This window comes from Protopterus annectens, chromosome 6.part0 (genome assembly GCF_019279795.1).
Source record: "Protopterus annectens isolate FY-2018-M chromosome 6.part0, PAN1.0, whole genome shotgun sequence".
NCBI lineage: Eukaryota > Metazoa > Chordata > Ceratodontiformes > Protopteridae > Protopterus > Protopterus annectens.
In genome coordinates this window covers 297,066,024-297,090,176 of record NC_056737.1, presented here as the reverse complement: position 1 = coordinate 297,090,176, position 24,153 = coordinate 297,066,024, and the positions used below count along the sequence as shown (strand labels likewise).

The following is a 24,153-nucleotide window of genomic DNA, read 5'->3' as shown; positions in this document are numbered from 1 at the left end:
TTGTCAACAGTACTATTTTCAAAATGTATTATCCTTCATGAGCTAGCTGATATGATGGACAGAAGGAAGGTTGGTATATTGTGTATGCAAGAGACCAGATGGAAGGGGAGTAAGGCTAGGTGTATCGGAGGTGGGTTCAAATTGTTTTATCATGATGTGGATGGGAGGAGAAATGGCGTAGGAGTTATTCTGAAGGAACAGTATGCTAAGAGTGTTTTGGAGGTTAAAAGAGTGTCGGATAGAGTGATGTTTATGAATCTGGAAATTGATGGTGTAATGATGAATGTTGTTAGTGCATATGCTCCACAAGTTGGGTGTGCAAGGGATGAGAAGAAAAATTTTGGAGCGAATTGGATGAAGTGGTGATGACTGTACCCAAGGGGGAGAGAGTGGTGATTGGAGCAGATTTCAATGGGCATGTTGGTGAAGGGAACAGAGGGGATGAGGAAGTGATGGGTAGGTATGGTGTTAAACAAAGGAATGCAAAAGGTCAGATGGTAGTGGATTTTGCGAAAAGGATGGACATGGCTGTGGTGAATACGTATTTTAACAAGAGGGAGGAGCATAGGGTGACATACAAGAGTGGAGGAAGATGCACACAGGTGGATTATATCTTATGTAGGAGGGCCAGTTTGTAGGAGACTGGAGACTGTAAAGTGGTGACCGGAGAAAGTGTAGTTAGGCAGCATAGGATGGTGGTTTGTAGAATGACGTTGGTGATCAAGAAGAGAATGAGCGTGAGGGCAGCACCAAGGATCAAATGGTGGAAATTGAAAAAGGGTAATTGTGAGGTGGAGTTCAGGGATGAGTTAAGACAGACACTGGGTGGCAATGAAGAGTTACCAAATAGCTGGGTAACTACAGTAGAGCTAGTAAGGGAGACAGCTAGAAAGGTGCTTGGTATCACATCTGGACAGAGGAAGGATGACAACGAGACATGGTGGTGGAATGAGGAAGTACAGGAGAGTATACAGACAAAGAGGTTGGCAAAGACGAAAAGTGGGATTGTCAAAGAGATAAAGAAAGTAGACAGGAGTATAAGGAGATGAGGTGCATGGCAAAGAGACAGGTGGCGAAGGCTAAGGATAAGGCATATGAAGAGTTGTATGAAAGGTTGGACACTAAGGAGGGAGAAAAGGACCTCTACCGATTGGCTAGACAGAGGGACCGAGCTAGGAAAGATGTGCAGCAGGTAAAGGTGATAAAGGATAATGAGGGAAACATACTCACAAGCGAGGAGAGTGTGTTGAGGAGATGGAAAGAGTACTTTGAGGGGTTGATGAATGAGAGGGAGAGAAGGTTTGATGATGTAGGGATAGTGAATCATCAAGTACAATGGATTAGCAAGGAGGAAGTAAGGATAGCTATGAAGAGAATAAAGAGGAAAGGCTGTTGGCCCAGATGACATACCTGTGGAAGCATGGAGGTGTTTGGGTGAAATGGCAGTGGAATTTTTAACCAGATTGTTTAATGAAATCTTGGAAAGTGAGAGGATGCCGGAGGAATGAAGAAAAAGTGTTTTGTTACCGATTTTTAAGAATAAGGGTGATGTGCAGAGCTGCAGTAACTACAGAGGGATTAAATTGATCAGTCACAGCATGAAGTTATGGGAAAGAGTAGTGGAAGCTAGGTTAAGAAGGGACATGATGATTAGTGATCATCAGTATGGTTTCATGCTGGGGAAGAGCACTACAGATGCGATGTTTCCTCTGACAGTGTTGATGGAGAAGTACAGAGAATGTCAGGGGGAGTTGCATTGTGTTTTTGTAGACTTAGAGAAAGCGTATGACAGGGTGCCTAGAGAAGAGTCGTGGTATTGTATGAGGAAGTCAGGAGTGTCAGAGAAGTATGCAAGAGTGGTACAGGATATGTACGAGGGTAGTGTGACAGCGGTGAGGTCTGCAGTGGGAGTGACGGATGCGTTTAAGGTGGAGGTGGGGTTACATCAAGGATCAGCTCCGAGCCCTTTCTAATTTGCAATGGTGATGGACAGGTTGACAGACAAGATCAGACAGGAGTCCCTGTTGACTATGATGTTTGCAGATGACATTGTGATCTATAGTGAGAGTAGGGAACAGGTGGAGGAGACCCTGGAGAGATGGAGATATGCTCTAGAGAGAAGAGGAATGAAGGTCAGCATAACTAAGGCACAATATATGTGTGTGAATGAGAGGGAGGATAGAAGAATGGTGAGGATGCAAGGAGTAGAGGTGGCGAAGGTGGAGGAGTTTAAATACTTGGGGTCAATAGTTCAGAGTAGCGGTGAGTGTGTAAGAGAGGTGAAGAAGAGAGTACAGGCAGGATGGAGTGGGTGGAGAAAAGTGTCAGGAGTGATTTGTGACAGACAAGTACCTGTAAGAGTGAAAGGGCAGGTCTACAAGAGGGTAGTGAGACCAGCTATGTTATATGGGTTGGAGACAGTGGCATTAACAAAAAGGCAGGAGTTTGAGCTGGATGTGGCAGAGTTAAAGTTGTTAAGATTTGCACTGGGTGTGACGAGGGTAGACAGGATTAGGAATAAGTACATTAGAGGGTCAGCCCAGGTTGGAAGGTTTGGAGACAAAGCCAGAGAGGCAAGATTATGTTGGTTTGGACATGTGCTGAGGAGGGATGCTGAGTATACTTGGAAAAAGATGCTATGGATGTAGCTACCAGATAACAGGAAAAGAGGAAGGCCTAAGATAAGGTTTATGGATGTGGTGAGAGAGGACATGCAGGTGGTTGGTGTGACAGAGCAAGATGCAGAGGACAGGAAGAAATGGAAACAGGTGATCCACAGTGGCGAGCCCTAACGGAACAGCCGAAAGAAGATGATGATTATCCTTCATGTACTTCAGCACAGAAATGTGAAAAAATGTGTACAGCTATTTAATAAAACAAGTTTAAAATGTACAACTCACTCCCAAGAGCTACTGAAATGGGTATGCAGAATGCATTTTATTCATCAGTATATATTAAAAATATATATTTTATTGGGGATGTATATACATATTTTCAAAAGGGAGAACAAAATGCCAACAATCTACTGTTACTCATCTCAAATCAGCAAAACCCAGTTTCAGATTCATGTATATCAATACAGACACAAAAAGGTGAGCAGGTGAGTTATAAAAAATCCTAGGACGGGGTGATGTTTACACAAAATGTTTTTGGTGTATATTATTTAAATAGCAATTGAAAATAAAGTTGCAAACAAAGCAAGGTGATGTTAGGAAAAGCTAAAACTGACTTATTGCCTCTGGTGGATATTAAACAAAATAGTACTTTCACAGCAGTTAAAAAACAGCATTTCTAAAAGGCTATGGAAAGCAATGCACATGCTGATCTAACACTTAGGTGGTCAATTACTATGCATACAACTCCAGAAGCAAATTTGTAATTCACTGTTACATATATTTATAAGTCAATGCTCAGAATCGCTAGCAAGCACAGCTACACCATCCCTTTCCACTTTTGTGGATATGTTGTGAACTAAGGGGTTCTTGTACCACTGCATTTTAAAAATCTATAAACAGGCATCTAACCTGAGCTTAACTTTGTGCAACAAAGGTCACTCTCATGCTTACCACACATGCATGTTGCATTGTTTTTAATAGGAATAAATGACACATTGGAAACATTTTTTTTTTCTTTAATGTGACCTCAAAAAGCAAAAAAGGGTATCATTGTAGTCTAGTATTCGGTTTAAGAGAAAGGCAGAGATTTACAAAACAAAATGAAAATCACAACATGCTATACTTCTACTCTTGAAAATCCAGTAACTCCTTTTCCCCAAGGGATGCTAACAAAGATCCACTGCTCTCCCTCATAACACCATGCAACCACCGTACAATGTACTGTAGGTGTGGGTTCAGCATTTTCTGTACAACAGCAAGAATTGCTCAAGCTCTCCAGAAATGCAGCTTAATATAGGGCATTATTCTTCAAGTGTTACGGATCACAACATGGATAACACTGCATAAGAATGGAAAACAGTTCAAGAAAAAGAAAGTTATGTTCTCACCATAATATTTTATCTGATAAGCACGTCCATTCCCATCAACAATCAGAACTAAAAACAGCAAGTCTTTAACTTGCCTAGCATCTAAACTTTCCCATGCTACTAGCCCCCCACATTTTTTTCATAATGCTATGCAAACTACCTCCTGAGATCTCTTTTACACCACACTAAGGTAGAATGTAATTGTATGACAGAAAATCCCCAAAACCACATCCATTCTACAAATGCATCATATAAAGCCCTCTATACCTTACCCATTCTGAAACAAGGGGTTGGAGGCTGGTTATGTTGAGAAATATGGACCTGCTCATCCACTTCTAATATTACAGTAAGAATCTAACTTTTGTATCTGAGATGAGGTGACCTTATTGAAAATCAAGAGAGTCCCAAGGTTCTACTCCTGGGTGGTCTCCTTCACAGGAATCTCGCCCAGTGATGATAGAGGGTCTTCATATATAGGGTACGTTCCAGCAAAAGGGCTACATATTTTACATGTGTTCTACTGGCATAGCAGCAGCAATGTTCACAAAGCAGAAGAGCATTTCTGCACAGCCTATACAGTTACATAACCATGGGCAACTGTCAGCTGACACAGGTGCCACCTGTACTGCCCTATAGCATCTGCCCCTCTCCCCCACAAACACACACAGTAACACACATAGACACACCAGACTTCTTTCTTTTCAGCCCAGGTCCTAATGCTTTGGAGGAGCTGGCAGCAGCACCAACATCGTTATGGCAAGAACAGTTTCATACAAGTTTCAGACCTAGTGCTACGACCATGGAGAAACACTCATTAGCACATTATGCTAATGAAGGGATCAAGTACAGTAGCTGCTTCAGCTAGTGTGAGAGTGTCATTGTCCCCACATTGAGGTAAGTCACCTTTGGCTGTAACACTGTCTGCACTGCAGCACAACATGGAATGTGAATTTACATCCATCAGGATTTTCCCTTTTTGAATGGAGTATTATTCAAGGGAATGGTGATGCTGCTGCTCAGCTATTGTATGGTTTTACCACTTTTTACTATTTTCTTCTATTGCATTAATTTCAAGTGAAATTGGCGGGCATTTTAGTCAAGTGAGATGCATTTTCCTAAGCAAGTATGATAGTACCACCCAAGAAGTCAGTGCCAAACTACACATTACCTCCGGGGGCTAACTGACCATCTTCATACTACTAACATCCTCACACCTAGAAGGTCCAATGGAGTTGTCTGATCCACTGACCACCTTATATTCACCCTTTTTTTTTCAGAGGAAATGCCCAGCTGGCTATGGTTCTAAGACATGATAGACTTTAGGTACATGGATTCAAGTCTTTTTCGTTGATGTAGATCTTGATGGCATTTCATCTCATACTTAAGATCTTAGAACTAAATTCCTGGCAAATCTCACAAGCATCTAATGCCATGTTCTAAGCCTACTAAGTAAATGCACTTAAATTTTCCTTAAATAATATATTACGGCCATGTAAGTTGCTTTATCATAACTATAGATGTTCAAATAGATCACTGTTGCAGTAGCCCAAGTAATAGGAGTTATACTCTTGTCAAGGATCTGACAAACTGGCCAGCATCCAAAGCTTCAAGGCACATGCCACAGTCCCTAGCAGCTGAAGTCCACAAGGAGAACTGTAGAACATTACTGGTTAAGGCACCAACAAAGTGCACTCTCCCTTTGGACTTCAAGTGATTAATGGTCACCTAACACTTCTCCAACGCTGGGCTGACAGTTAAAGTGAGAAGTACCCTTCTGGAGAAAATCTATTTGTATAAGGCAAACTGCCCCATAAAGCTTAGGCTACCTGAAGAGTAATCTAAAGGACAGACATTTGTCACTTGCAGATGCATGTGCCTTTCTTCTCTGGTATGCCCAAATACCTTCTTACTGGGAAAAAACATACAAGAGGCATCTTTATCCAAACACAAAGCAGCAGACCACAGCTGCAACAAGCAATACTTTCAATAAAGATCTGAAAAAGAAGTCTTTGTTTGGTGTGAAGTTTTCTTTTAACCTAGAGATCAGTAAGCTTACGCCCTTCATTTAAAACTGAACATCTTGTCACCGTCTTTCATCTGAACTGCTACCATCTGTCATACACTACTTCCACTTTCTCCAAGAAAATACAGAAAAAAAGGACTTCCCTAACTGGTTAAGTATCCAACCCAATGCTTGACTAAAAGTTGTGGCCTAGTCCTACAGACGGTTTGAATTGCCTTGGGCAACATACAATATGTGCAGCATGAAAGAAATTAATATTACAAGTAAAATTCACAAGTAAAATTCACAAACACCAACCACAAATTATAAAATCCACAATAAAAAGAGGTAGGACCCAGAAACAGCAACTAATCCAACTTTATTCACTAAAACAACCACGATTAGCACTTTCATCTGTAAACTTCATCAGATCTGATTAAGTTTGTTTATTACAGACGAAAGCGCCAATCGTGGTTGTTTTAGTGAATAAAGCTGGATTAGTTGCAGTTTCACGGTCCTGCCACTTTTTAGTGTGAATATTACTAGCGACTGGGCAACATCAAACTGTCTTAATAAAGAAGTTATGTACTCACCATAAAGTTCCATCTGAGTAGTTGTATTTCACTTGTCTTCAACATGTGGGTATTCAGATCCGAATAGGACCCAAGACAGCCACATCACTAGCTTCTGATCCAAGCTCCAATCTCCTCCCCTTACCCATAATGCTCCAGTCTCCTTCCTTCCCTCAGATTGAATTTGCTGATCAAGAAAACACAAGCCCGACCCAATCAGACCTTACTACCAATGGCTCCAAAGAACCAAACCAAGCATGACCAGGAGAGCCACAATAGTGCTCCTCTCCCATATACAAGGTTAGAACAGTTAGGTCAGGGGGAAAGGGGGGTAGTGGTTGAAGACAAATGAAGTACAACTACTCAGATGGAACATTATGGTGAGTACATAACTTCTTTGTCTGAAGTAGTTGACTTCATTTGGTCTTCAACCTGTGGGACAGAGTCCTCCGCTACGAACACCTGGGTGGCCCTCATGGAAGGATATTCTGGAGCACCGCGGAGCCAAAGGATGCCCTACTTCTGGAAACTATGTCCAATTTGTAATGAAGTATGAGATGAGGACCAAGTAGCTGCAGAACAAATGTCATCCAGTGACACCCTAGACCAAAATGCCGCTAAGGTGGCCATGGACCTAGTGAAATAGGCTTTCACCTGATCCGGAGGGGAAATGCCTTTAATCAGAATATACTTGCATGATACACTGGGAAATCCAGTAAGCAATGCTCACTTTATAAATTGGCTTACCCAGAAATGGTTTTGAATAGGAGACAAACAACTGGTCAGACTTGCAAAAAGATTTTGTTCTATGCAAATAAAACCTTAGTTGCCTATGTACATCCAACAATTGTAACTTATATTAACCTCTATTTTGGAAATTTGGAAAGAAAACAGGAAGACTGATAGCTTGATTGATACTGGTTTCGAACACCACCTTGGGAAGAAAGGAAGGATTACTGCAAAGAGAAACCCTGTCCTTATGAAAAACCATGTAAGGAACTTTAATGGACAATGCTTGAAGTTCCGATAGCCACCAAAAAGGCAGTTTTCCAAGACAGGAATTGTAAATCTACTGATGCTGCAGGCTCAAAGGGAAGTTAGACTACAGCCTGAAGTACAAAGGTGAGGTCCCATGGAGGTACAGGATCTTTCACTGGAGGTCTTAAAAGAGAGGTACCTTTAAGGAAGGTCTTGCAAAGTCTAGAAGAAGCCAAGGAAGCCATATTTTCCCCTACATGGAAGTTAGAGATGCTAGCCAGTTGGACTTTAACGGTAGAGGAACTAGCACCTTGGTGAAAGATACCTGCTAGGAATTCCACAACAGCCGAAAGCGGAGCCATAAACAGATCTAGGTGCCGTTGAGAGGCCCATATAGAGAACCACTTCCACTTACTATGATGTATGCTTCTGGTAGAGGACTTGTGAGCGGCTACCAAAATGGTTTTATCCGGACAGCATAAACTGGGAGTCCTAATCACTACTGGAACTGGAGGAGCCAAGTGGTGAGTTTCAGACTGTCCAGGTCTGGATGAGGAATCTCCCGAGGGATGCAAAATGAGATCCTAAACTGGATCCAAGATCCATGGTGGAACTATCAGGTGAGACCAAAGGGAGGGGAACCAAACTTGGCGAGGTCATTAAGGGGCAATGAGGATTACTATGCTCCCCAACCTGTGAGCTTTCTGAAGAAACCTTGGAATGAGAGGTAATGGGGGATAAACATAAAGAAAACCGGAAGGCCAAACATGAACCAGTGCATCTCTGGGGGCTTCCCCCGGAGGGGGGTTCAAAGCGAAGAACTTGCTGCATTTCACACTGGAAGGCGATGCAAAGAGATCACAGCAAGGCCAACCCCACTTGAAGATCTGTTCCGCTACTGAAGGATTCAGAGACCATTCGTAAGGCATCAGAATAGTCCTGTTGCCACCAGAAAATGGCCAGTGGAGATTACCCATTCCCACACTCTCATGGCTTCGCGACAAAGGGGAAAAGGGGATAGGATCTGGTTCCGCCCTCTTTGTTGATATACCAGACTACTGACATGTTGTCTGACTGAACAGCGATAGTCCCTAGAGGAAGATGGGCATGAAGGGCCTGCAACACTAAAAGAACCACCCTCATCTCCAGGATGTTGATATGCAAATTGGTCTCGGAAGGGGACCACGTGCCTTGGACAGTTCTTCCCGAGCAATGCCCCCCCCCCACCCTATCTGGGAAGTGTCTGCGGTCACTGTGGTTGTGGGAAAGGACGGAACAAAGGGACATCCCTTGACAAGGTCTGGGGAGAGAATCCACCAGTGAAGCAACTCTCTGCAAGCCCGGGAAATCTGAACTGGATGGGACAAAGGTAGATCTAGCAGAGACCACTGAACTGCTAACATCCACTGGAGAACTCACATACGAAGTCGTGCAAAGGGTAGAAGACTGTATGTGGCTGCCATGGAATCTAGAGCCCGCAGAACTGACTTCGCTCAGGGAAGATGAGCCTGAAGAATCTAAGAAACATGAAGTCTTAAATTGTGTACCCTTTCTGGGGTGAGGTAAACTTCCATTTGTATGATGTCTAACAAAGTTCCTATAAAAAGTCTAGGATCTGGACTGGAGTCAGTGATGATTTGCTGAGGTTTATAGTAATGCCCAGACTGTTCGCTAATACTAGGAAATAGTCCCTGGCTTGGCAGAGCAGACGCTTGCTGGGGGCAGCAGGGAGCCAATCATCCAGATAAGGAAAGACCTGAATTCCCTGAAGACTCCCAGCTACTACCACTATCACTTTGGTAAACACCCTGTGGACCCTGAACCTGACCAAAGGGGAGGGCCCTGAACTGATAATGATTGGCCCCCTCCTGGAAGCGGAGAAACCTGCAGGAGTGCCTGTTAATTTTGATATGACAGTACATGTCCTGGAGGTCGATTAAGCACATCCAATCTTTTTCCTCCAGGTAGGGCAGGTGGAATGATCCAGAATGGGTCTTAGGTTCCCCTGTCTACTTTGGCACTAAAAAGAACCTGGAATAAATGCCCAATCCAGATTGGTCTGGGGGGGGGGGGAGTTTGGATGACTTGCTTTCTTAACAGCTTGTTTATTTTCAGTGCTGCTACCTCCCTTTGCATGGGTGGAACGTCTCGGATGTGTTTTGGTGGGAGGGGTGGCTCTATGAATGGGATGCAATACCCTCTGGATATGATCTGCAACACCCAATGGTCTGTTGTTACTGGTCCAGAGTGAGAAGTACAGGAAGAACTACCATAGGGGGCATTAGCAAAGGATGCCTTGAAGGATTCCAATAACTGACACAGCCGGACCCAGACGTGACGCCTCATGGCAATGCCGGACCCGGCTGCACTGCTGGCTCCCTCCGTAGCATGGGAAAGGAGGCGCAAGGATGTGTTGGCTACTGTCTTTAGAGTGGCCATTCATGCGGAGAACGTCTTCTTGCCCACCGCAGACATGGACTCTAGGGGCGACTCAGCGAGTTCTTAAACCAGGTCACTCTGCAGTCGGATGGCATGTGCCATATAGTTCAGCACCCTTATGGTAAAGGTTGCTGAAGCATACACCTGCTTCCCCAAACAGTCCATAGTCTTCAACTCCCAGTCAGGAGGATGGACCATAGAGCTCTCCTGTGCGAGCTTTTTCTTTGTGGCGGCTGCCATCATTATAGCGTATACTGGGGATCCGTTACTCCAGCTAGCCCCGTCTGGTGGAGGACTGAGAATTTTATCTGGACTCTTGGGAATAGGCTCCACAGTCTCTGGTTCCTTCCATGCTCAAGATGTTATCAGGTCCACAAGTGGGTCCACGGGAGGTAGATGGGGCCGTGCCGAATGCCTCTAGGAACACAGACTCGTCCAGGGTTGGTTTCTGGGCAGTCCACCCCCCCCCTTGGCGAAGGAGTTCCATGAAGTCTCCAAAGGAGACATCTTCAGGGGTGACCTGGGGGAACCTTCCCCTTCTTCCAAGTCGGTGTCATCCGTGAGGGACTCTGGAGAGGAGTCCGGATGCATACTTTTGCACGTCCGTTTGTGAGGAGCCTCCTCAGTGAGACTCCCTGGAAGGGGACTTGCAAACGAGTTGCTCTCAAGTGGGAGCTTCCTGAGGCAAATCAAGCATGGTCTGTCCAAGAGAACAGGAGAATCAGGGCCATACCCGGAGCAGAGGGAGTCAGGGCGGAGTCTGAGGAAGAGATGGTCACAGGTCTCAACGCACTCGAGAAGACCCTCTCCACCACATCGAAAGCTGAAGGAAAGCAGACGTCCTGAGAAATGAGCAGAGGAGCCGCTTCCCTCATATCTGACAGGGGAGTCAGAGCAGAGACTGCAGGAGCAGAGATGCCAAGAGGGAGACTGCTCTCTGATAATCTCGGAGCTGACAGCACCCCCATCAGATCCAACGATGAGGCTATAGAGGATCAGACACACTCAAGGCAATGGCCGGCGTTGAGGTACAGGGTACCATCGGAGCTGGCGCTCCGTCCCCAAGGGCCCTCTGATCCAAAGACTCCAAAAGAGACTGTCATATTGGAGAAGGAGATATAGGGGTGAAGAAAGGCCATGAGCTCTCTGCTCCGGAGGGAGAGGAGGCTGGCAAGACTCACATCTGGATCTGGGTGCGGATGAAATTCCACATCATCCTGTCCATCTCAGCCTCACTAAAGACTACGGGTTGACCTTGAAAATGAAGCTGCCAACACCAGCCGAGAGTGCCAGTGAGGGGAAGCCCTTGAAGGTGGTCTAGATATCTTCGGCTCCAGGGAGAACCTGGGTGATTAGAGCCTTGGAGTACTGGGAATAGGAGGGGGTCTTAGCTTTAGCTGGAGGCCGTGCCGGAGCCGAACAATCCAGAGACCTTCTCCTAGACTTGTCTTTCCTGTGCTTGTCTCCCACCCAAGACCTCATGGTGGGAGTTTGAGTCCCAGGGGTCAAGAGATGCTGCCAAAGCAGAAGTTATGGGGACATTTCCTAAAGGCTGGCTTGGGGGTCTCAGCCATCTTAAGACAAACAAAAACTCCACAAACACCATGGACACTTACACAGACACACTCGTTCAAAGAGGAAAGGGAGTGGGAAGGCCAAAGGGAAACTATTTAACTTTTTTTTTTTTTTACTTAGAAAAACACAGACGGACAAAAAGGAAAAAAACTACACTCACACCTCAAAGGGAAAGGCAATAAACTTACCCAAAAAATCCTGGGGCTCAGCGACCACAATGAGTAGCTTTTCAGCGGCAAGCAAGATCTGAGGGAAGGAAGGAGACAGGGGAACATTACGGGTAAGGGGAGGAGCTTGGAGCTTGGATCAGACGCTAGTGATGCCACCATCTCGGATCCAGTTCGGATCCGAATACCCACAATTTGAAGACCAAATGAAGTCAACTACTTCAGATCAAAATTTAAACATAACTTGTGGGGAAATAGCAAAAGACTGAAGTTTCACTCATGTTTTCGTTGACATATGTATGTTAAAATAAAGCATCTTTAGATCCCAAACTGTAAAATCCTCTCATTAAACAAGCTGCATCTTGAAACGAAATACCTTCTGTGAAACAATGTGACGACAGTGACTTACAGATGGCCAATTCGCAGCACTACTGAGCCAATCAGAAACTTCCTTCACATAAAGTACGCTAGAGGAGAAGTCCCTGTTGTGGGAAGCCTGGTGATGTATCATACTAGAAAAAGTGGAGAGATTAACAGTAAAAAATGGCTTAGTATGAAAATCTGAAATATTCAACTCCTGTAAGGTTGAACGTATGCTTCATCGGGGAGTGCTCATGTTGTAGGTGTTAGTGTAACCTCACAGTAAGTATATTCAAGTTTGAAGGCTGTGGATGGGTCCAAAAAAAGCTTAATTAGAGGCAGGTTAACAGGAAAGTGGTTTGGTTTGAAGGATGGAAGTGGATTGTCTAGACTTTTTTTTTTTTTAATACTGTTATACATTTTTTTAGCCATCAGCTGCCACTTGGTCCTATCTTTGTTCACCAGGCAGCCACCATTAGGCTTTACTTGACTCGCCATCAAGTGCCAGTAAAAGATGAAAGATGCTGCTACAGTATGATACTGCTGTTGGGGAAATAGTGTTCTTATCCCACCAGCCCACAACACCCTTGCAAACCCCACTATGGTTGCCTTCAGTAGGTACATGCAGGCTTCCACACAAGTAACCTCCCATAAAAAAGGCACACCTCTTGTCGTGTGGAACTCGCCAGACTCTCCTGTGATCCAAGCTACCTTCCACCCTGTAAGAAGATTAGGTTGGCATCGGTCGCTCATTTCCACTCCCCCCCCCCCCCCGCCCCTCCAGTGCCCACTAGTGAAACACAGGTTGTCAGGGTCTCAGTCAAAGATTTACCTCTCTGTGTCACACAGCCAGGTATTTTGCATTAATTTATTGTGGACAAGTACTGTTATAAATTCTGTGGAAGTTGTCAGCAATTGGGATTTATATTACATAAGTCAGTCAATAGTCACAATTACTTTTTCTCCCTCCCCAGTGTTTGTGTAGTGTATTGTTATGTGGTTCATTATGTTCCCATAAATCCAGTTGTATGAATGCAAATTCAACTAAAATCCTTGGTATCAAAGTTGTTGCAATGAAAACTGAGCAGAAGACCTGCTCTAGTCCAGACCCTCACCCATTTGAATTCTAGCCATATGTAGTAAACTCTCCTCCACAAACTGTGGTATAATACAGGACTGTGACCTGAATAAACAGCAATGTTGGTATGTGAATGAAACAGTTATAGTTAAAATCAGCAAAGAAAAGAGACAATCTACTAACATAATTTTATAACATATACCCTTAGAACATACCGTAAAGAAACCTTCAATGGGGTGCTCCTCCAAATGTGCCACAGGCTCAGGGATAGAAAACCCACTTCCTTATCAACTGAAAGTTCCTCAGACAGACATTCTTTTGCTATAAGTACTTATTTTTAATTCCATCAAAACCTTATTAATTCATAACCAACACTAATACATGTTTCTGTTTCACCTGTTTTACAGGTTACACTACCCGTTGTATGAGCCATCAGGATGTGGTATCTTATTTCAAATACTGTTTCACTGAAGGGTAGACCAACCCATCCAATTTCAGAAATTAAAAAAAAAAATACCTTAGTACCCCTGGTCAAAGTGGGGGAAATAGTTCACCAACATGAGGCTTTACCCCCTGCACCATGTTAACAGACATCCTAGAAGATCATGCAACTTAGGGGGAGTTTGTAAAACTTGGTGGAATGGTTAATAGACTAATTACATATTTATTTCACTTTTCTGAATTTTAAGATTTCTTGTTACTTCTTAATTAACTTCATATGCGATGGCTAAAGCTGCGAGGCTTTCTAACGCTACTTCTACACCTTTGTTTAGTCTAGCACAGTATTCATTCTTCAGGATCCTGCAATATCACAACACAACATGCACATGGCAAAAGCAAATCTTTAGGGACAACCTGGTCCATGAGTGTACTTCCTGATTAAGAATTTGGAGGGTAGTGGTTTCACTCTAATTGATAAAACAAGGATTTCCTAAGCACAATGAAAAATACCAGCCCTCTCAATGCTATCACCAGAAGGCAGGCTGAAAGATCAACTAAAAATTAGCAGACAGAAATTAGTCAAGTAAATAACACTTCTCTGTAGTAATAAAAGAAACAGTGTGGGGTAATGCTTAGAAGTGGGTACCAGTGCTGGCGAGGCCAGTCTGGAGCAATCAAAATCATTTTTGGTTTGTCCTATTTGACTTTTAGTAGAACTTTGGAGAGCAGAGGCAGAGGGGGAAAGGCAAAGACTGATAGGTTTTCCCAGCTAAAGACAGAGCATCCACTTTCCAGGCTTTTTTTGTGAGGAGTTCTTGTGCAAAATTTGTCCATCTGGTAGTTCTGGGGTGAGGCAAAAAGATCCATGTCTGGGCTCACCCAATTGCGTGTCAACATATTGAAAATCCGTGGTTCCAATTTCCATTTGTGTGGGTCCATGAGATTTCTGCTTAGTTCGTCTGCCAAAATATTCAGGTTTCCTGGCAGGAATTGAGCTTGTAGTTGTACTTGATAGCTCAAGGTTGTGTTCCACAATGCCATGGCTAGTCTGCAGAGGGGGTAGGAATGTGTACCCCCTTGCTTGTTTATGTACCACATAACTGTGGTGCTGTCCTTCTTTACCATTAGTTGTCCTGGATGAAGGTAGTCCTTGAAGGCTGTCAGTGCATTCTGTACAGCTAGCATTTCTTTTTGATTGATATGAAGGTGCATTTGATTTGGGCTCCATTTGCCCTGAATGCACTTCCCTGCCAGATGAGCCCCCCCATGCATAGTCTGATGCTTCTGTAGTTAGGGTGGCAGGGGGTGGTGTGAATGGCAGTCCCTTGTTTTGGTGGCAGGCCTCTGCCCACCATAGGAACTCTAGCTGCAGGCAAGGTATGATAGGAATCATTGTTTCCAGGCTGTGACAATGTTGACTCCATAAACTTTTTAAGTACCACTGAAGTTTCCTCATATGCAGTCTTGCATATGGAATTAGAAGAATGCAGGAGGCCATGAACCCCAAGGCTTGCAGTATGTCTTGCAGATAGCAGGGTTTTTGTGGCCATCTGTTTGAAGTAAGTCACCAATTGAATTTGCTTTTCTGGTGTAAGGAAAGCCATCTGGGTAGTTGTATTCAAGCTTGCACCCAGGAATGTAATTTTTTGTGAGGGTACTAGTCGTGATTTATTTTTGTTTATGGTGTACCCTACACAAGTTAGAACCCTTTTTACAAACGTCAGATGTTTTAGAAGAATGGACTTGTTTTCTGCCTTAATTAGACAATCGTCCAGGTATGGATATATTTGAATATGTCTTTGCCTGCAAAATGCAATTACTGGAGCCAGGCACTTTGTAAATACCCTGGGTGCAGTAGATAAGCCAAAGGGCAGTGCAGAGAACTGATAATGCAAGCAGAGGTATCTTCTGCAAGATTCACTGATTGGGATATGCAGGTAAACCTCTTTTAAATCTAGAGTTGCCAACTAGGCATCTTTGCCTAGCATAGGAAGCAACTGGTGAAGAGTCAGCATCTTGAATTTTGGAATGTCCAGAAAGGTGTTTAGAGTAGACATGTCCAGAATTGGACGCCATGATTTGTCTTTTCTGGGTACTAGGAAAAGTCTGGAATAGAAACCTTGTCCCTTTTCCTCTTCTGGTACTAGTTGAATGTTTAGGAAGGAAAGTACTTGTTTCTGATTTGGGGGCAGGTCTGGCCATCTGTATGGAGATGGCAACATGTGGAAATGAAATCTGTATCCCTGGGATAATATATTTAAAACCCATTTGTCCTGGGTTATAAGTTGCCAGTTTTTTGCATGAAGAGCCAGTTTTCCCCCCAAAGGGCCAGCTAATAGTTAAGTGCTTGGTAATTTTAAAGGAAAGTCATTGAGACTGTTTACCATAGGAAGGTGTCTTGTTGTTTCCAAATTTGGAAGCGGAGGCCCATTGCTTAGTTCTGAAAGTCCCTTGTGGCTCTGGAAGGAACTGGAAAGGACCAGTTCCGAGTAGGCCAATGCCTACTAAATCTTGGAGGTTGTACTTGTAAGAAATATTTCACAATTTGCATAGATTTAGCTTTATCTTCCATCTTTTTTAAAACTTCTTCAGCCTTATTGCCAAACAGGTGGTCCTGCTGCAAAGGAGCATCTAACAATTTTGCTTTAACATGATCAGGAAAAAAGATTGCTCCTTAAGCCAAGCATGCCTTCTAAGCACAGACCCAGTAACAGCAGCCCTGCAAGAGGCCCCCAAAGAATCAAAACCACATTGCAAAGTATGTTTTCCAACTTGTTCAGCTGAATGCAATAAATCCTGTAAATCCTTATTTTCCACACAGTCAGAAATCAACATAATTTTCTGTTTAAGCAGTCCCATGATATGCTGTTGATATTTTAGCATATGAAATTGACAGTTTAAAGCCCTGACAGCCAAGGTTGCAGAAGTATAAACCTTTTTACCCCATCTATCCAGCGCCCTGGAGTCTCTATCAGAAGGGGTAGGATTTTTAGCAGTAGAAGCCTTAATGCCCTTGGGCCCCTGAGAAATGGTTTCAGGGTCTGCAACAGGATTTTTGAAAAGAAATTTGTGGGAGTCAAGAACCCTGTAGTATCTGTCTGGCTTACAAGAAGCCGGAGGCAGGGAATCAGGGGCCATACTGGATTCTGAAAACACATCATCAATAATGTCTAGTACAGGAGGTACAGCCAAAGGCCTATGCTGAGTAAGAAGAAGGAAATCCCTAAGCCTCTTTTTGGATTCAGAAAAATCCTGACTTTCCCAGTAGAAATGTTCCCTTAAGGTATGTAAAGTTTCCCCAAAAGAAAAATCCTCGGGGAGAAGCAGAAGGAATGGAATCCTCTGTATCAGAGTCCTCATAAGTAGGTATGGACAAATCCTGTTCATTAGAAGAGTCAGAAGAAACAGAGTCCTGTTCAGAAGATTCATATTCAAGTTCAGCCCTAGGCCTCTTAGAAGGGGGCGATTGACTACCCCTGATTAGAGTAATTAAATCTTCAGCCATTTTGATCATTTGTTTTTTAGGCATAGGGGCCTGAACATGTGGCCTGGGCGTCGGTTTCTTAGACACAGATCGAGATTTTCGCCTTAAAATTAAAGTTGGTGTCGGTTTAATATACAAATCTCTAGGCCTGAATACACCCTCCGAAGCCAGTGCCTGCACAGTGGCTCTGGACCCATGCAAGGTAGAGACATCCATGGGTTCCATAGGTGAAGTATCTCGCGGCATACCGGACTCTGAATGGGTCTCAGTAGAGGCCTGCGAATCAGAAGTAGCGGGTGTCAGGGGCTGCGAATGAGCCTCACTGAGTACCGGCGAACTGGCGGCTGGCTTAGGAGAAGCATAGTCAGCAGTTTTGGACCTCAACGGCCTGCCTCTGTCTTTTTCTTTGCATTTTTTCGGTATACCGGTAGTCAGATGGCTAACCAATGTCATTTCTGGATAATTAAACCGGGAACCGAAATATTTAGAAGCAAAAATGTACCGACGACGGACACTGCACTGATTAAATAAGGCACAAAACTGACAGCAAGGTACGTCGTGGTCAGGACGTAGGCAAGGAATACAGTACAAATGGAAATCCTTATGAGGTATTTGCTTCCCACAAGTAATACAATTATTAACTTTTACTGACATTGGTAAGGAGCAAGAAAAAGTTTCTCCAACGGGGTACTTTGCTTTTAGTTGAAGACTTGGGCTCTGAAACTCGAAAATGAAAATTTCAAGAGTCGGCCGACCGGCACTTGCGAACTGCTTCTGCTTCGGGCACCGCACAGCAAGAAAGACTGATGTAATGGTGTCGGCTGCATGTTTTATACCCCTGACGACCTGACATCATGGAAGAAGGGACAGCAACCGACACAGGACCCAAGACTTTGTTAGTCAGGCCAACTGAGGGCAACCTGCCAGCAGATTACTCAAATGTAATGACTGCAACAGTGAAACACGAAGAACATCAGTGAATACACTCGAACATCTACATTTATGGTAAGTGTACGCAACTGTACTATGTTCTTAGTGTTTCACTGTTGTAGCCATCACACTTGGGCTGACTCCCAAAGCTGAGGAAGGGTGGAGGCAGTCAAGAAGTATTAGGGTTGGCTAGCAGTCCTAGTAAGACTGCTGTAGCAAATCCAGCTCTGGATTTAGAAAAGATATTTAAGTGGTAATGCTTGGTGAAGGTGTGTACTGAATTCCAGGTTGCAGCTTCCCGGATATCCCTGGTATGGACTCCCCTGAGAAACGCTGTTGAGGTTGAGGTAACCCTAGTAGAATGGGTTCTGATCCCTTGCGGGGTAGGTTTTCCATGGTGCTTGTAGCAGAAATTGATGCAGTGTGCTATCCATTTGGAAATGGTTTGCTTTGAAATGGCCTTGCCTTCTGCCCCTGTAGCAAAGCTGACTAGCAGCTGGTCAGATTTTCTGAACGGTTTAGTCCTGTCAAGGTAGAACCTAAGCTGTCTGTGCACATCCAATGAGTGCAGGATCCTTTCCCCTTTATTCTGAGGATTAGGAAAAAAGGTTGGTAAATGGATGGATTGGTTTAAAGCCACACTGGATACCACCTTGGTCATAAATGATGGGATAGCCCTGCGGGAAACCCTGTCTGCATGGAAGATAATGAAGGGTTCCACACCCATAAGGGCCTGCATCTTAGACACTCTTCTTGCTGAAGTGTTGGCTAGAAGTAAGGCTGTTTTCCAAGAGAGGAATTTTAGCTCTGCTGTAGCAGCAGGCTCAAAAGGAGGAAGCATGAGCTTCTCTAGTTCAAAGTTAAGGTCCCAGGCAGGAGTAGGAGCTCTCCTTGGGGGGTCTTAAATTGTTAGCCCCTCTCAGGAACTGTTTGACCAGGGGATGAGAGAAGAGGGGTGGCTCAGTATTGTAATGAGCTGAGATGGCAGAGGCATGAATCTTAATGGATGAGAAGGATAGGCCTTTGTGGAGCAGCTCTGCTAGATAATCTAGGATTTGAGGTAAGGTGGGCACGGCTGTATCCTTTCCCTAAGACTGGCTCCAAGAACAGTATCTTTTCCACTTTTCTGAATAGGATTTCCTGGTACTAGGCCTCCTGGCCTCAAGGATGACATCCACCACCTGTTTGCTGAGGGTTGCTGGTGATGTATTCAGGGAATAAGCCATGCTGCTAGGTTCAGGGTTTGCAGCTGAGGATGCAAAATCTGGTCCACCTGCTGGAACAGCAGAGAGGGGGTCTGATGCAGGTGCCAGGGTGGCACTGTTGTCAAACTGTGTAAAAGTGGGTACCAATGCTGGCGTGGCCAGTCTGGTGCAATAAGGATTGTCCTTGGCCTGTCCTGTTTGATCTTGAGTAGTACTTTCGAGAGGAGGGGCAGAGGGGGAAAGGCATAGATTGAGAGGTTTTCCCATGTAAAGGATAGAGCATCCACTTTCCATGCTTGGCTGTGGGGAGTTCTGGTGCAACATTTGCTCAATTGATGATTCCGGAGGGAAGCAAAGAGGTGTCTCTGGTGTCCCCCACCTGTGGATTAGAAGCTTGAATGAATTGGGTTTGAGTTTCTACTTGTGCGGGTCCATTAGATTTCTGCTTAAGTTGTCTGCCAGTGAATTCTGTTTGCCTGGCAGGAATTGAGCTTGGAGGTGCACCTGGTTGCTCAAGGCTGTGTTCCACAGAGCCATGGCTAACCTACAGAGTGGGTAGGAATGAGTTAGCCCCTGCTTGTTTATGTACCACATGACTGTGGTGTTGTCTGTCTTTATCAAGAGTTGTCCTGGAAGTATAAGGTATTTGAAGGCTGTCAAAGCATTCTGTACAGCTAACATTTCTTTTTGATTGACATGCAGGTGTATTTGTCCTGGGCTCCATTTGCCTTGAATGCATCTTCCTGCCATGTGAGCCCCAACTTGCATAGTCTGATGCGTCTGTTGTCAGGGGTTTGGGCGGCAGGGGTTTAAGTAAAAAAAAAAAAAAAAGAGTCCCTTGTTGTGGTTGCAGGCCTCTGCCCACCAAAGGAACTCTGTCCTTAGGCAAGGAATGATCGGAATTACTGTTACCAGGTCCTGAGAATGTTGACACCAGAGACTTTTGAAGTACCATTGACGTTTCCTCATATGCAGTCTTGCATATGGAATTAGGAGAATGCACGAGGCCATGAACCCTACAGCATGCAGTATTTTTCTTGCAGATAGCTAGGTTTGGGTGGCCAGTAGTTTGAAGTAATTTGTCAAATAAACCTGCTTTTCTGGAGTGAGGAATGCCATCTGGGAAGTTGTGTTCAAGCTTGCTCCCAGGAATACAATTTCTTGGCTGGGTACCAAATGTGATTTCTTTTTGTTGATGGTATACCCCAGAGAAGTTAGGAGACTAAAATGTCAGGTGGTGAAGTATCACTTCCTGACTGTCTGCCTGAATCAGGCAATCATCCAAGTATGGGTAAATCTGAATGTTTCTCTGCCTGCAGTATGCAATGGTTGGAGCCAGGCATTTTGTGAATACCCTGGGTGCAGTAGATAAGCCAAAGGGAAGTGCAGAGAACTGACCGTGCATAGAGCCTGCCCTGAAACATACAGCCTGCCCTGAAACATACATATTTCCTGCAAGATTCCCTTATGGGGATGTGCAGATAAGCTTTTTTAAGTCTACGGTGACTAGCCAGGAGTCCTTGGCTAGCGTAGGCAGCAGCTGTTGGAGTGTAAGCATTTTAAACTTTGGTACCACCAGAAAAGTGTTGAGAATTGACAGATCCAGGATAGGGCGCCAAAAATTTTCTTTTCTGTGCACCAGAAACAGTCTGGAGTAGAAACCCTGTCCCCTTTGCTCTGCTGGAACAGGTTGAATAGCCCTGATACTGAAGAAGTACTTGCTTTTGGGCCTCTGCCCACTGGTTTGGGGGAAGGTCTGGCAATCCGCTTGGAGTTGGCAGTGAATGGAAGTAGAATCTGTATCCCTGGGATACAATGTTTAAGACTCAACAGTCCTGGGTAATGTATTCCCAGTTTTTTGCATGCAGGGCGAGTTTTCCTCCTAGGGGTGCAAGTACATTCTTGATTTAATGGAGCATCTAGTAATTTTGCTTTGACATGGCTTGGCAAGACTTGTTCCTTCAGCCAAGCATGCCTTCTCAGAACAGACCCAGTGACAGCAGCCCTGCCAGATGCTTCTAAGGCATCAAAACCACACTGCAAAGTATGTCTACCAACTTGGTTTGCAGAATGCATTAACTCTTGTAAATATTTATTTTCTGCACAATCAGGAATCAACAACATTTTTTGTGTAACTAGCTCATTAATATGCTGCTGGTAACTTCAACATGCGAAATTGGCAATTTAAAGCCCTGATGTCAAGAGTTGCAGAGGTATATACCTTCTTACCCCCATCTTCCTAAAGCCCTAGAATCCCTGTCCGAAGTGGTAGGGTTTTTGGCTGTAATAGCCTTAATACCTTTAGGTCCCTAGGAAATGGTCTCTGGATCCACAGTAGGATTTTTAAAGATAAATTTGTGAGAGTCAGGCTTGTACCTGTAGTACCGGTCAGGCTTTCTAGGAGCTGGAGGTAAAGTATCAGGGGTAAGACTTGATTCCATGAAGACATCATCTACAATATCCAGGACAGGGGGTATAGCTAGAGGCCTGTGCTGAGGCAAGTCTAAAAATTCCCAAAGTCTCTTTTTTTGACTATGGGTAGTCCTGGCATTCCCAGGGGAAATGCTCTCTTAGGGTATGCAAGGTTTCACCAAAAGAAAAGTCCTCTGGTGGGGAGGCAGAGGGAATGGAATCCTCTGCATCTGAATCCTCATAGGTGGAATGTCTTAGTAATCAGAGGGGTCAGAGTCATCAGACTCATGGTCTGTAGAATCCGAAGGAAAATCAATTCTTTGTCTTTTAGAGGGTGAAGGCTGGCTTTCCCAATGTATCCGTCAGAGCCACAAAGGCGGGAGACTTAAACCTCGACATGGCTATTAATAGGACGTGCTGGAGGGATAGATTCATCACCCAAAGACTCCCTATGCTGTGGAACAAAATCCCGGTATATGTGAGGCAGAGCACCTCGCTGGCCTTGTTCAAGAGAAATCTTGACCAATGGATGGGAGATCGCAGATATACCCCAGGGATTACCTCAGTGTCACTGCTCGACAGAGGCACAGCAAAATAATGGGTATAGTTCCCCATACTAAAGGGGTGGCGTAAGCCACAAAACTATGGGCTAGGCTTGTAAATGCCCTCGGGCAGATAGCCTAGTATGAACCTATGAACCTATGAACCTAATTAAAGTAATAAGGTCTTCAGCCATTCTAAGCATTTGTTTCTGAGGCATGGGAGCTTGAGAATGCGCTTTGGTCGTCTGTTTCCTAGGCATAGTGCGAACTCTGGGCCTGAGAAATTCTGTAGTTTTAGGCAAAACTGAAGAAGTCGGTTTAATACGAACACTGGAAGGCCTGAACACACCCTCAGAAGCCGGTGCCTGCACAGTGGCTCCAGACCCATCCAAGGTACAGACATCCACAGGTTCCATAGTCAAAGAATCATCTTGCGGCATACTGGACTCCTAACAGGTCTCAGTAGAGGCCTGTGAATCTGTAGAAGCGGGTATCGGGGTCTGCAAAAGCACCTCAATGAGTACCAGCGGACTGGCGACTAGCTTAACGGAAGCATCATCGGCAGTTTTGGACCTATGCGGTCTGTCTTTATCCTTACTTTTTTCAGAAGATCGGTAGTCAGAAGGCTTAACAAAGCCATTTCAGAATATGGAGAATGAGAGCAAAAGAATTTGGCGACAAAGATAGCCTGATGACAAATAGTTTGGGTGTTGAACAAGGCACAAAACCGACAGCGAGGAACGTCGTGGTCTGGGCCTAAGAAGGTGACGTAGTAAGAATGAAAATCTCTGAGGTATTTGCTTTCCACAGGCAAGACAATTGTTAACTTTTTCAGACATCAGTTAGAGCACGAAAAAATGATCCACAATGGGGTAAACTTAGCTTTAGAAGACTTCAGGTTCGAAACTCGAAAAATAAGAAGTTATGTACCTACCATAACGTTCCATGTTAGTTGTCTTCGCTCGCCTTCTTTCTTGCTTGATGGGTTCGGAGCCGATCCTTGGCTCCGACTCGGCACTTGCTTTAGCTCGAGAACTCCTTTTACCAGCTCGAGGCAGCCCCATATCCCATGATGCAAGGCAGGAAGTACCCAGATCTCGTTTGTTGACAAAGGGCAATAACACCAAGCATAAAATACTTCCCAAAGGAAGAAGAAACTTACAGATGGAAAAAGGACCAGGTCTGAATGGTCTTTAGCTTTATAGTTTCTTTTTCAAGGTCTGTCCAGGCCACGCGGATGGAGGGAGGGTCGCAAGAAAGAAGCAGAGAAGACAACTAACATGGAACGTTATGGTAGGTACATAACTTAATGTTAAGTTGTCAATCTCGCCTTCATTCTTGCTTGATGGGACCGCCCCTAGCACCTCTATCCTGGGTGGCTCAATGGAACAAACTCTTGAGGACTGTAGAGCCAAAACTGGCTCTGTCCCTGGAGGCCAAGTCCAATTTGTAATGGGAAACAAAAGTGTGAGGAGTGGCCCAAGTGGCCGCTGCACAAATAGTGTCCAAAGGCAGTCTAGCTTGAAAGGCTGTAGAAGTAGCTAAACTCCTAGTTGAATGTGCTTTAGGTTTTGAGCACAGCTGTTTTCCCCTGATCGATAAATTTCAGTGATGACCGAAGAAAGCCATCTGGACAAAGTCACTTTAGAAACAGGAAGGCCTTTTTTATTATCCGCATAGGAAACAAAAAGTTGATCAGATTTTCTAAATTTTTGTTCTGTCCAAATAATATCTAAGCTGACGGTGAACGCCAAGATAATGTAGCTTTTGTTCAGCTCTATCTGAATAGTTAGGAAAAATACAGGAGATCAATGGATTGATTCAGATTGTTTTTGAAGCAACCTTAGGCAAAAAGGATGGATTAGTTCTCAAAGATACTCTATCTTTGTGAAAAATCAAATAGGGGGGTCGAACCGAAAGAGCATGAAGTTCAGACACCCTCCTAGCAGATGTTAATAGCCACTAGGAATAACGTTTTCCAAGAAA

The 24,153-nt window shown here is 44.3% G+C and overlaps 1 protein-coding gene across 1 annotated transcript in view; it reads right to left on the bottom strand.

Moving 5' to 3' along the window:
• The window catches only part of LOC122803824 (serine palmitoyltransferase 2-like), a 581,324-nt gene that overhangs the window by 402,499 nt on the left and 154,672 nt on the right, over positions 1–24,153 (bottom strand). The gene's annotated exons all lie outside the window — the stretch shown is intronic.